The following is a 12,415-nucleotide window of genomic DNA, read 5'->3' on the forward strand; positions in this document are numbered from 1 at the left end:
AGGGGGGAGGATGGGAAAGGCAGCGGAGCACAACAGACACTAGTATGGCAATATGTAAATCAATGGATGTGTAACTGATGTGATTCTGCAATCTGTGTATGGGGTGAAGGTGGGAGTTCATAACCCACTTGAATCAAAGTGTGGAATATGATATGTCAAGAAATTTGTAATGTTTTGAACAACCCACAATAAAAAATTAAAAAAAAAAAAAAAGAAGCCAGATTACCAGTGGTGTACTGCCAGGAGGCTCATCTCTCTGGCTTTGCCTTTGCAAATGGTAAGATCTGGCATCAGGTGCCTATTTTTGAGGCTAGATCCATGAATTTACAAAGCCTGTCTAAACAGAATCCCAATTGCAAAATCAATGTGGATGGTCTCTTTAACATTATCAAATTTGTCTTCCATCCAGCTGAAAGGACTAAATCAATACATCCTTCTACAGCCAAGGCTTGGTCCATTAAGTGTCTTTAAAAATTGTACCTTTGAAATTTAAAGTCAGCTAGAATTCCCTGCAACACTATTCAAAGAAATGGTGCAAGTAACCCAGAATGTATTTTTCTTCATTTGATTTTACTTTTTTTTCCTTAAGTGTCATGTTTTTATGGGTTTTGAAGCATATTTAGGGGGTTGGTCTTCTCTTAATATTCTCCACACAATATTTCCACTTTTTCTAAAGCAACAAAAAAAGATCAAGGAGCTGTCCCTAGCACAAGCTCAAGTGCTATAAAGAGAGAGCAAAAGCATCACAAGGCAGCATCACTGTAATTGGACCAGAGGGTGTGGCTGAGGATGCCCATCCATCTGAGCCTGGCACAAGTGTGTAATGGAAGGCAGATGAGCCACACAGCGCATGGCATGAGGAGCTTCAGGAACTGTTATCTCCGTCACTTCATACGTGGCTGATGAAGAATGATGGGACTGGTTTGAAAATTAAATGCTCACAACAGCACAAGTCTCTAATTTTTTTTTTCTTTCTGAACATTTGGTTTCATGTAACATGTAGTACACACCCAGAGGGCTGTGGAATCCTGCTATTTAGACCCGAGTTAGCAGAGTAATTCCAAGGAAACACGGGGAAACCGGTCAACAATGTTCCATTTGGCTATGAAAGCCGAGCTCTGACCTCTCTCATCTGGAAGGCTTCCCTTGGATTTTCAAGTGGGAATTGAATGCAAAGGTAGCGGTCCCCATCAGAAGAAGGCAGAGTTCCAAGGGCATTCTTTCAGCATTAGCTTCTTTCTTCTGTTTTTGTCTATTTTGTTCTATCTTCTAACTCTCCCCTCACTAGCCCTTTCCCCTTTTAATATATAAAATCACTGAAAACTAAAGCATTCAAACCTCACAGGAAGAACAATCCTATTATTTCAAAATATGGTTAGAATAAACCTAGTCTCAATCATAGTTTTCAGGTTATTCAGTTTCATTTTTTTTTTAATTTTTGTAGACATCATGGACATTATGCCTTTATTTTATTTATTTTTTATGCAACGCTAAGGATCGAACCCTGTGTCTCACACGTACTAGGCAAGTGCTCTGCCACTGAGCTACAGCCCCAGCCCTCAGTCTCATTTTTTTCTCTTTTCTTTCTTTCTTTTTTTTTTTAAGTTTCAAACTGGAGTCTCCTTCAGCTTTCCAACCAATTCAGTTTCTTTCTTTTTTACCCAGCTGTGTGTGCTTAAATAACGTAACTCTTACCACTAGCTTCTCCAAAATATAACTCAGAAGGTAAATGGTTTGCAAACATCACATGCAAAAGTCATTAAGTATACATGATTTTTAATACTGTCATGGTTTGAGAGAGATTATATGGGCATATTGCCTCATATTTTTAGTAGCCACTAAATTATTGATCAACCATCCCTCTCCCCTACTAGTTTAATAAGGCCTAAACTGAACATGTTTATTCTCACATTTGTTCTCAACCATTTATATAGTCAACCACATTATACCAGAAGTTCTTGAACTTGACCAAAGGATAGATTATTTTTCCTTAAAAACAACACATGCTAAGACTAAAGACTAGGAAGCAAATCAAACTGAAAACAATCATCAAGCTTATATAAATATGCAGTGGCCACCAGCTCATGAATATGTATATACATGGTTTGAGGTAGAAAAAAAACAAAGACTTCCCTCTCCCTTTCTTCCTCTCCCCACCTCTCTCTCTTTCTTAAGCATTTACATTTAGAACCATATGAACATCCCCAACAAATTCAGCCATCTCCACACAACTTACAACCTTGTTCTGGCTCGACATCATGCCTGAGCAGTGACCCAGGAAGTGATTGCTGGGACAGAGAGCAGCTGAGCAGTTCCATCTTGTTCCAAAATGATTCGGAGCCAACACTGTGGGGCAGATGGTTTCTCCTGGGACCCTCCTTGGTGAGGGGCTGTGCAGTGCCCCCATCAGTCATCCTGATTCATGTCACACGCTCCCACATGCTACGGACGTACATTTTCATGAAAAGGAGGCTCTGTCTAAGTACAGAGTTTCAGACCAAGACTCTTGGAAAGATCCCACAAATGCTGAGAGTTCTCAGAGATGAGGGCAGACACATAGGAAGAGGTAGCATAGAGAAGGTACAGAGATCTTTGGGGCCAGGCTCTCTCAGATCCTGATGGCTTGACTTGGAAGACACTGCTGGTCACGACAGCCTTGGGGATGGTGGCTAATGATTTGCATAACAGTCTAACCTGTCAGTCTAACCTGTCAGAGATGAGATGACACTGCGGTAATGCATCAGCATGTGCTTTCCAATAGAAAGAAAAATGAGGATATGAGGTTTTGAAAGTTTTGTTTTTCTATTTTTGGAGGGGGAGCATTTAGAGTCACTCAGTAGATTGATTTAAATGTGCCTTTCTAATCCAGAAAAAAATCCAGCAATAACTAGTTTGATGGGACCTCAAAAAGGAGTCTTAGAAAGTATGTTGTTTTTTTCCCCTGGATTTCAGAGTAGGCGGAGACTGTGGGGCAGCCTGGTGGTAGGGGAGCAGGGAAAGGGCTGGGTAATTGAGAAATGCTAAACCCAGCGAAACACTTACCTGGCTACTGTTATTTACCAGTGATACAGATTATGGTCTAAGCAATACAGAGGGCAGAAAGGAAAGAGCAGATTTATACACTCGTGGTTGCGATTGCCACAAATAGAAGCTACAACGCCTGGCATCCATGAGACTTTAGCAAAGGACACGGATTCTGGGTGAGTAAAGGGACACAGTCACCTTGGCTGCAAACTTCAGGGGTGCCAAAAGATGAGGGATAGTTTGACAAACGTAAAATTTATTGAAGGGAGCGGCAAAAACCTCAGTGATCACTATTATTTATCTTGATGCCTGAAGTCTTATCTTGATGACTGAAATTTTGTGTCCTGGGCAAGCGCCTCATGCACCTCACCCTGGTTCCAATCATGGACTCTCTAAATAAACTGGACTAATGAGCAGAAGTGACATAATCTACTGCAAACAGGGTTATAGAAAGCAGAGTTCCCAGAGCAGGCCAGGTAGGCTGTCCTGGATTGGTTTCTAATTTGTATTGGGAACCTGTGAAGTATAATTAATTATGTCAAGTGTAAATGGCTCATGGAATCTTTGAAAAAATAACACAGAAAGCTCATTTTTTCAAAAAAAAAAATATGGCTAGCAAATACAAGCTTCACTTTAATATGGGGTAGTGGTTTGAACAGGGGCCCTGCAAAAGACATGTCTCTTATTCCCAGGTGAACCTGTGAATGTGTCCTATTTTTAAAATTGGTCTTTGCTGATGTGATTGGGTAAAGGGTCTTAAGATGAGGAGCTCATTCTATACTGTCTGGGTGGGACCTAAGTTCAATGGCAACTGCCCGTGTAGGGGAGGGGAGAGGGAAATTAGAAGAGGAGAAGACAGAAGAGGAGGAGGTGGTAATGTGACTTGGGAGGCAGAGTTGCCAACGATGCTGCCACAGAGCTTAGGGATGCCAACAGAAAAGGCGTCTCCTTGGGAGGCATTCTCCCCTGGAGCCCCTGGAGGGAGTGAAGACCCGACTTCTGGCCTCCAGAACTGTGGGCAAATAAATTTCTGCTATGTCGAGCACCAAGCTTGTGGTCACTGGCTACAGTAGCCACAGGAAACCAACACAGTATGGCAGTGAACTGATGAACAACAGCATCGTAGTGGAATTGGAACACTAGTGATGGCGTTACTGAAGGAGTGTTATCATCTATGTACCAAAAAACCCTGAAGGAGAAACTGAGGCCTGACCTTAAGTGGGGTAACCAAGTTGGAATAATTTAAGAACAGAAGCGGCTACCGCCAGTGATCACACCTAGTCCAGGCTGGAACCAGGACTCCCCTGGGTCAGCAAGTTAGCGGCCACTGGCAAGTTAGTTATTAGAGCCACAATCTCAGTTTATTAATTATAGATGTTCAAGGAGCTTGAGTGCAGGTTGCGGACATTGCAGGGTGTTTTTGTTAAAAAGATGAGTTAGACAAGTGAGTACCGAGTGGCCTGAGAGGCTGGGATTTTGTGTTGCAAACATCACCAGGAAGATGTACTCATCAAAGCAGAGAATCTGACCACTGCGGAAAGAGAGCTTGGCAGACCTGGAAGACCAGCCTAGCAGGGCCCGCTTGGTTACTGTGGCAATACTGTGGGGAGTCAGGAGCCCATGGTCCTGTTCCTTTAGGGGTGGCATCAAGGATCCATTTGTGCATGTTTAGCATTAGCAGCAGCATTTGCCATTCAGTCTAAGTCTCCCGGCACTTTAGTTATTAAACATGCTAAAGAAAGATCCTTAGACCCTGGATAAGAAATATAGAACCAAAATATATATTTTTTCTAGTATAAAGGAGTATACAAGATCTTTGAATCCACTTAATAGAGTTATAACTTCAGAATCAGACAGCCCTGTATATCAGTGTGTGTCATTTCTAAATAGAGCAATTAGTCTTGTGTTTTGACTTAGAATTCTGAATTCATCAAAACAATGTAACACTTGAAACTTGGATATATTTGGTGCTTCTCTGATTCAAATTGTGTTAAACATGTTGTAGCAATCCAGAAAAAAAGGAAAAGGGATTTTTTTTTCCTAAGGCATATCAATGAGCAGCATCTAAGATTAAGCAACTCAATTAAAAATATTTCTGTACACCAACAATGTGCTGGGCACGTGACATGCTGGGGATGCAAAGATGTGGACATGTTCTCCCTGTTCCCACTTTCTGCCTCCTGCCCTGTACCCTGGGAGGCTGGCCTCCACCAACAGGTTCCCTGGCCTTCTGGCTTCTGTTTAGAATGGACCAGGTGACAGGAGTTCCTCACCAGGGGATCTGGTGGCCTGGCAGCCCTGTCTGTGACTCCAATGGGTTTCAGGAGCTATTCAGGCCTGGAGGTGGTCAACAGGTGGAGGACAGTGGGGGTGAGCAAAGAGGGAGAGAGGCAAGTGTATTTATTTCATTTTCCTAAACTGTGCTCACATCTTTGTAAACAGTCTCTTTACTTAATTCTCTCCACATTACTAACTGAGGGTACTAGGACCTAATGGATGAAGAAGGTATTATACACATACACATACACATACACCATCAAGAACCCACTTCTTAGATGCAGAGAGGGATTATAAAGAGTTAACTGCACCATAAAGTCAAAATAGTAAAGGCCTATGTCCTCAGGAGAGATCCAGGACATCTTCCTTGGAAAGGTTGAGATGACAAGAGGCAGAGTCATCTCCACCCACAAGGTAGCATTTGAGCCATTGGGGATGTGGGAGGTGGTGGGACTTCTTGGCATCTTTTCAGGCCTCAAGACCTGAGAACCCTGGGCAGTGTAGGAGGAGATGGTGGCACAGGCTCAGGCAGAGAAAGGAGACTCCCGAGAGCCCATAGCACTAGGGTTCCTGCTATTGCTGTTTTGGAATAAGGTATGCAGTGAAATGGTCCATGAACCTAAGTGGGAAAGCTGGGGTTTCAGTCCTGACGTTCTCACTACCTGTGTGGACACGGGCAAGTTTCCGAAGCGCTCTCAGCTTCAACTGCCCTGTCCTTCATTTCCTCTTGTAGGATTGCTACAAGGGTGACAGCAAAGCCGTGTAGTGAGCATGCCTCAGGACTGAGGCACCTGTGGATCTTAAGGTGCAGGTAGAGATGGAGCAAGATTAGTCACAAGTTGGTAATGACTGAAGCCAGATGACAGGGCCATGGGACTTCCTTACACTTTTTGCTCTACTCGTGGGTACAGAATGCAATTTATTTTGAAACAGTTGACTTTTAGAAAAGTTGCAAAAATCATACAAAGAATACCTGTGCCCCCTTCACCCAGGTTCTCCAAGTGTCAGTAACTTGCCCTTCCTGCTTTCTCACCTTCTGCATGTGTGTTGTAAGTTTACTGAATAAGTTGCAATGACGACTGTTACCCCTATGAATGTATCTTTCCTACAAATTAATTTTCTTAAATACCCATAGTACATTTAACAAAAATCAGGAAATTAACACTGCTGTAATCCATATATCTCATTGAAATGTCACCACATGTCTTACTGATTTCCTTGACAGCTAAAGAAAAATACTTTTTTTTTTTTCCTTCTGGTCTAGAATCCAATCCAGGAACACACATTGCCTATAGTATTAGTCTGTTTAATCTCTTTAGTTTCCTTAAATATGGAATGGTTCCTAAATCTTTCATAGTCTTTTATTGCCTCACCTTTAAAAAAAATTTATAGAGCATTTTTTAATGTCCCTTAATTTAAATATTTGTCTAAGGCTTCCTTTTAATCAAATTTAATTAGCAGGACCAAAGAGGTGCTATGTATCCTTCTCAGTGAATTATATCCAGATTTGCACCATATCTGTTTTTCACTTTATTTCATTAGTGACAAATTTTACTTGACTAAGGTTATTTATCCCAGTGGATTTCTTTGTTATTAATAAATATCTTGTGAGGAGATAATTTATTTCTTGTTTTTTTTTTTACATTTTTAAGACAATGCAAATTTAAAATTTGAATAGGCAATCACATTTACCACTATGAAGCTCAGAGAAGCGCTATAAGATAGTGTGGTATATGGATGATCGATGGAGTAGGTTGGAGAGGAAATAGTAGGTAAGGAAATACAGGCAGCTTTTTGCAGAAATCTCTTACAAATTTTGGTTGTGATAAACAGTGAATAATGGGATTGGTAATTGACTGAAAATATAGGTCAAGAGAGGCTTTTTTTATTTTGGGAGATATGCAAACATTATATTATACTGATTGGAATGATACAGCAGAGAAGGGGAATAACCTAAAGAGTGAATGATCAGAGGGTGTTTTCAGGACACCCTGTACCGATCACTGGCTTCCAACCCAAGCTCTACCTTTTACAAACTTTGTGACTTAGAAAAGTTTTGAACTCACTATCATTTGATATCTTAGAATTGGTTTATCTCATTGAGCTGAATTCTAAGGAGTTGCCAGTTCTTTCATCTCTTTCATTGATGTGGATCTATTGTTTAACCCATCTTTAGAGTTTTTAATTTCAATAATATTGAATATTTAAAAATAAATATGTGCTGGGCACGATGGCACACGTCTATAATCCCAGTGGCTCAGGAGGCTGAGGCAGTAGGATTGAGAGTTTAGAGCCAGTTTCAGCAAAAGCAAGGTGCTAAGCAACTCAATGAGACCCCTGTCTCTAAATAAAATACAAAAAGGGGTTGGGAATGTGGCTCAGTGGTCACCTGGGTTCAATCCCTGGTATCAAAATAAATAAATAAGTATGTAAATATTTTACTAAATTTGAATATTTAAATTATGTTGAGATTCTCCCTTTTATATCGTCCCAATCTTTCATGTTTTCTATTCCCTCTTTTAACTTTGTAATTATTTAAAGATAGTTATTTCATATATCCCGTCTACTATTTCAGTTGGGTGGGGAGCACACATTTTCCTGTATATTTATATCTACTGATTTCCCCATAAGGGTGTGTGTGTGTGTGGTTTGTGAATTTTTCTGTGAGCTCATCTTCAGAAGTTGTTTGCTTCTGTGGGTGTCCCAGGAGCCTTGGTAGGAAAATGTCCCTGCAGATTTGTTTTGCATTTTCTTCTGCCAAATGTTCCATGGATTTTGTAGGTCTGGAAACCATTTTTAGATTAATTTTACAGCTATGATTCCATAAATTAGGACTCTATACTTACGAGTGGTTCAGGATTGGAGTTTCGTTTCTTTTAGAAGCATTTTCTGGTTTGTTTATTTGAGTTTCATTTTTAAATGGCATCCTAACCAGAGACATGCTAGTGGTAGAGTTTTTATACTTCTTCTCTCCAGGAGCTGAGTTGTTTCTTAGTTTCATTCCCCTACTTTGCTGAAGCCTAAGACCCACCACAATATTCACTTGGGAGCAATAAAGCCTCTTGGCTCTATGTTGAGATCCCATGTCCTCCAGGGACATAGCGTGGAAGCCTGCTGCTCTGCCCAAGGCCTGCCTACTGCTGCTGGAACCTAGACCATCCAATTGTTCTTTCAAATTGGCCATGTGTTTACAAGTTACTCTATATGTTTGTGGAAGGGTAGGGGTCTATTTTAGTTTAAATATCTATGTGGCTATAACCAGAGCTCTGCCCCTTAGTACAGGTGCATATAGAGTTAGATACTGTAAAAGGACCCAGCATGGAGATGTTCCTGAAGAATCCGCAAGTCATCCTTTTCTCTAGACTCCTGGCTAGGCTGGTTCAAGAGCTGTGTTCCTGGAATGCACCTCATCAGAGTCCTGGTAGAATTGCTTTTCTTGAATTGTATTTGGCACAATCTCCTCCATTTATAGAGGCAGGTTTTATGAGAAACAACTCTGTGAACCCTCTCCTCACCTTGACTGAAAGGAAAGTGTTGAAGATTACATTATGCTTTTCTATCAGCATTATTTCTAAGGAACTGAATAGTTCTTATTTTATGGAAACTCTGACCGAGTAAATACTAATGTTCTCCTTGAAAGGACTGTCAGTTGTGACCAACTTCTAATAGGAATGTAGGAGTCCCCCACCCACCCCTATCCCCACAGTACTGGGGATGGAACCCCAGGGCCTAGTGCATGCTAGGCAAGGGCTCTACCACTGAGCTACCTCCCCAGCCATCAACATAGGGTTCTTGGAATGCATCATTGGATTCTCACCCCATTCTCAACACTGTATTATTACACTAAGCTTATGCTTATTTTCCCTTTTAGTCTCATGTATGTTAAATATATGTTGCTGGATCAACATGGACCTTCCAGTCAAGCCAAAGTCACTTCATGTATAAAGAAAACAAATGGCCGAAGTCCCACACCAGAAAGGGCTTCTGTCCTTGTGGGAGGAGAGAGGCCTGATGGTGTCCGGCCTCTCCAGCAGCCTGTTCATGATTCCTGGTCTTCACCCCCAGCCAAGTCTAGGAAGTAATAAGACAAAGAAGGAAGCTCAAAGGGCAGGCACTGAACAAACATGTCCCTCCCGGAAAGGAGACAGGAAAATCTTAGCTTTCTGCTGATATGAAATTCCACTTCTCTTAGTTTCATCTGTGCCTTGTGCAGTCTTTGGAAGAAAGAAGATGGTGGCCCTCGTGTTGTCAAAAATCCCTAGGTGCCTTGATAGGAAGAGAGAAAGGCACCAGTAGGAAGCAGCCAGGTTGACATGGATTTGATGGCCCTCTGCAAAGTGACAATGCCCTGGCAAGGCAGGGAAGCTTCTCCTAGCCATGCCTGGGCCTCCACCGGGCAGAGCAAGGTCAAGGTCAGCCTGGGGTGTAGCCTGACACCAGAGTCTGACTCATTCCTGCCCCTCAGCTGGCTTTCACCCTGAGAGAAATGTCAGAGCAGGTTCAGGGTTCCCTAAATGCAGGTGAAGAATATCCAGTTTCATAGCTTATGTGGAAAAGGACTCTATTGTCACCTGAGCTTTGACGGAGTGCTCTAGGAGCCCTCTGACTGCCGTCCCTGAGCTACAGAGCCACTGGATCCTGAAACACACGAGAAGGCCGATCTCACGACCCCAAACTAAAGGGAAACAGGAACAGAACCTGCCAGTACAGGTGGCCAATGGGTCAGAGGCTGACAAGTCCCTACATAGCTTTAAGACTAATCTGTCTACAGAACTTGGGACCAAGTACCACAGAGAATGAGCTGAGGAGGGGCCTCTAATTCCCACAGAACTTCAGGTCACAGGTCTGGGAGTTCCGTGGGCTGGGTTCCATCCCCACTCTGAATTAGATAGCTTCTCTAGTCTTAGCATCCCCACAGTTAAAATGACACAGTTGTGTGAAATGAACTCACATTCCCTGAAGCCAGAGGGCACAGTTCTAGTCTTGAGTCCCAGAACCTAAGGGAGTGGCACTTCATACACAGGTTCCTAGGCCCAGCTTACACTGGCATCCTTTAAGAGAGGAGCAGAAGCACTCACCTCCAAGACTCCGGAGCAGTGTCCAGATGCCTGGGAGAGCTGGGATTCTGATGAGGTCCTGGCTGGTTGACCTTTAGCTGTCATCTAGGAGAGTTTTGCAAATGGCAGACAAACTGTGGCTTGTTTATCCTATACCACAGCAGGCATCACTAATTGATCATGATATTTCCCTTAAAACTCTTCTCAACTCTAAGCCCCAAGCAGACACTATTCATGAATTAGAGTAAGATTTCTGGGTGAAACTTGTCAACCCTGCTCTCGTTCCTCTCTTTCCAGTTTGACATTCTTCATTGTGTAGCATCAAAATTAATTAGCTTTCCTGGGAAATTCAGCTATCCCATGATGTGGCCATATTTTAATTGGGGCAGCAGCAGTCTTTGTATTTCAATATTATATTAATGAAGAAGTTTGTCCTCCTAATTTAGCACTGGATAAATAAAGATGCAGTTACCCCAGAATCAATTATGGCATTTGGAGAAGAGAAATAGTCAACATGTGTCTGGAAGAAGCATAGGCCAGTTACTCACGACACTGGGGGATGATATTGTTTCTCGGTTCTGAGTAATGGTGTTCCTTTTGTCTCCTTGGGGAGCTTTCCATAACCTAATAGAGTTTCACAACAGTTAGCTCTAATTATCTTTGACTTAATTTAATTCATTTGGTTTAATTTAGATTGCTTTGCACCAGGGTATGTTATTAACCCTTATCCTTGCAAATGCACATAAAAATTATTAAAAGGCGGCTCTAACATTCCCTCTTCAAACTGGGTTCAAAATTCTTCTGGGTTGGTATTACATAATCTCCTCTGATGTTTTGATGCTCTTCCCAGAATTATTTCCAAGTTATCCACATTGTGATAAATGCACTCGAAAAAACCATAATAACATCTTCTACTGGTGAACTTTTTTTCTGTTACTGTAAACATACAAAGTCTGAGGGGGTTCCTGATTTCCACTCTTTGCCACCTAGAATTTTGCCTGGTAAAATTGTATTTGCATTTTCATGATTTTTTTACACACTCAAAAATGTTTTTTTTCCAAAACTCAGAGAGGATCAGAGAAGATAAGAACTAGGGAGTACAATGGAGGAAACCTGGGCTATCGTAAAAAGCCAAAGGGAAGGCACGTGTTCTGTTGGATGCAGCAGACCACCTGGAAGAAATTGAGGCAGCCAGGCTTGGTGGTGCGTTCCTGTAATCCCAGCAGTTTGGGAGGCTGAGGCAGGAGGATTTCTAGTTCAAGGCCAGCCTTAGTAATTTAGCAAGGCCCTAAGCAACTCAGTGAGACCCTGTCTCTAAATAAAAACTGAATGAATAAAAAGGGCTGAGGATGTGGCTCAGTGGTTAAGCACCCCTGAGTTCAATCCCTGGTTACCTTCCTCCCCTGAAAAAAAAATATGAGATAGACAAAGGATTTGACAACAGGGTTTCTTGACCCTGATGATGAACACTGCTGAATAAGGGGGAGGAAAGGGCTGAGGATGTGGCTCAGTGGTAGAGCATATGAGAAGCCCTGGGTTCGATCTCCAGCATTGCCAAAATTAAAAAAAAAAAGAAATTTAAAGGGGTAGCTTGGAGGTCAGAGGTGCCCTGTGTAAATAGGAAGCCCAGTGGGTGGGCAGGGCATGGACATTGGTACAGGAGAGAACTGAGGAACCTGAGCATGTCCTAGAAAACTGGCCCAGGGCCAACCTATGGTAGAGGCTGACTTATTGTGGAACTAATAAAGCTGGCATTTCCAGGCACTTCATGCTCATGAACCTCTTCCAAGATCCTGGGAAGAGCCTTAGCAATGTGTTTACATGGTCAGATGTTCTTGTAAAATATATGGAAAAAATTTTAAGGTATGAGCATGATAGGTCAAGACCTCTGTCTCTGTCCACTCCCACGTGCCCCCATCCTCCTCTCTCACGTTCACTGTTCAGAGTGTGCACAGGAGTTTTAAGGCTCGAAGGGGACATGAAACTGGAGATATATTTTGTTGATTTTAGTGAGTTATGAGGTTCATAGACACTTTTGTGTAGGTTTAAGATATTGC

At 42.2% G+C, this 12,415-nt stretch overlaps 1 protein-coding gene across 3 annotated transcripts in view; it reads left to right on the top strand.

Annotated features, from left to right (window-relative positions):
• The window catches only part of Psd3 (pleckstrin and Sec7 domain containing 3), a 567,268-nt gene that overhangs the window by 28,287 nt on the left and 526,566 nt on the right, over positions 1-12,415 (top strand). For 2 of the 3 annotated variants that reach the window (XM_048801652.1, XM_048801654.1), the window contains one exon: positions 3,064-3,200. The exons of the other annotated variant lie outside the window; for it this stretch is intronic. The gene's annotated coding sequence lies outside the window, so the exon portion shown is untranslated. The remainder of the gene's footprint in view (positions 1-3,063; positions 3,201-12,415) is intronic. 3 annotated transcript variants of the gene reach the window in all.

Source organism: Marmota marmota, unplaced genomic scaffold (assembly GCF_001458135.2).
Source record: "Marmota marmota marmota unplaced genomic scaffold, marMar, whole genome shotgun sequence".
NCBI lineage: Eukaryota > Metazoa > Chordata > Mammalia > Rodentia > Sciuridae > Marmota > Marmota marmota.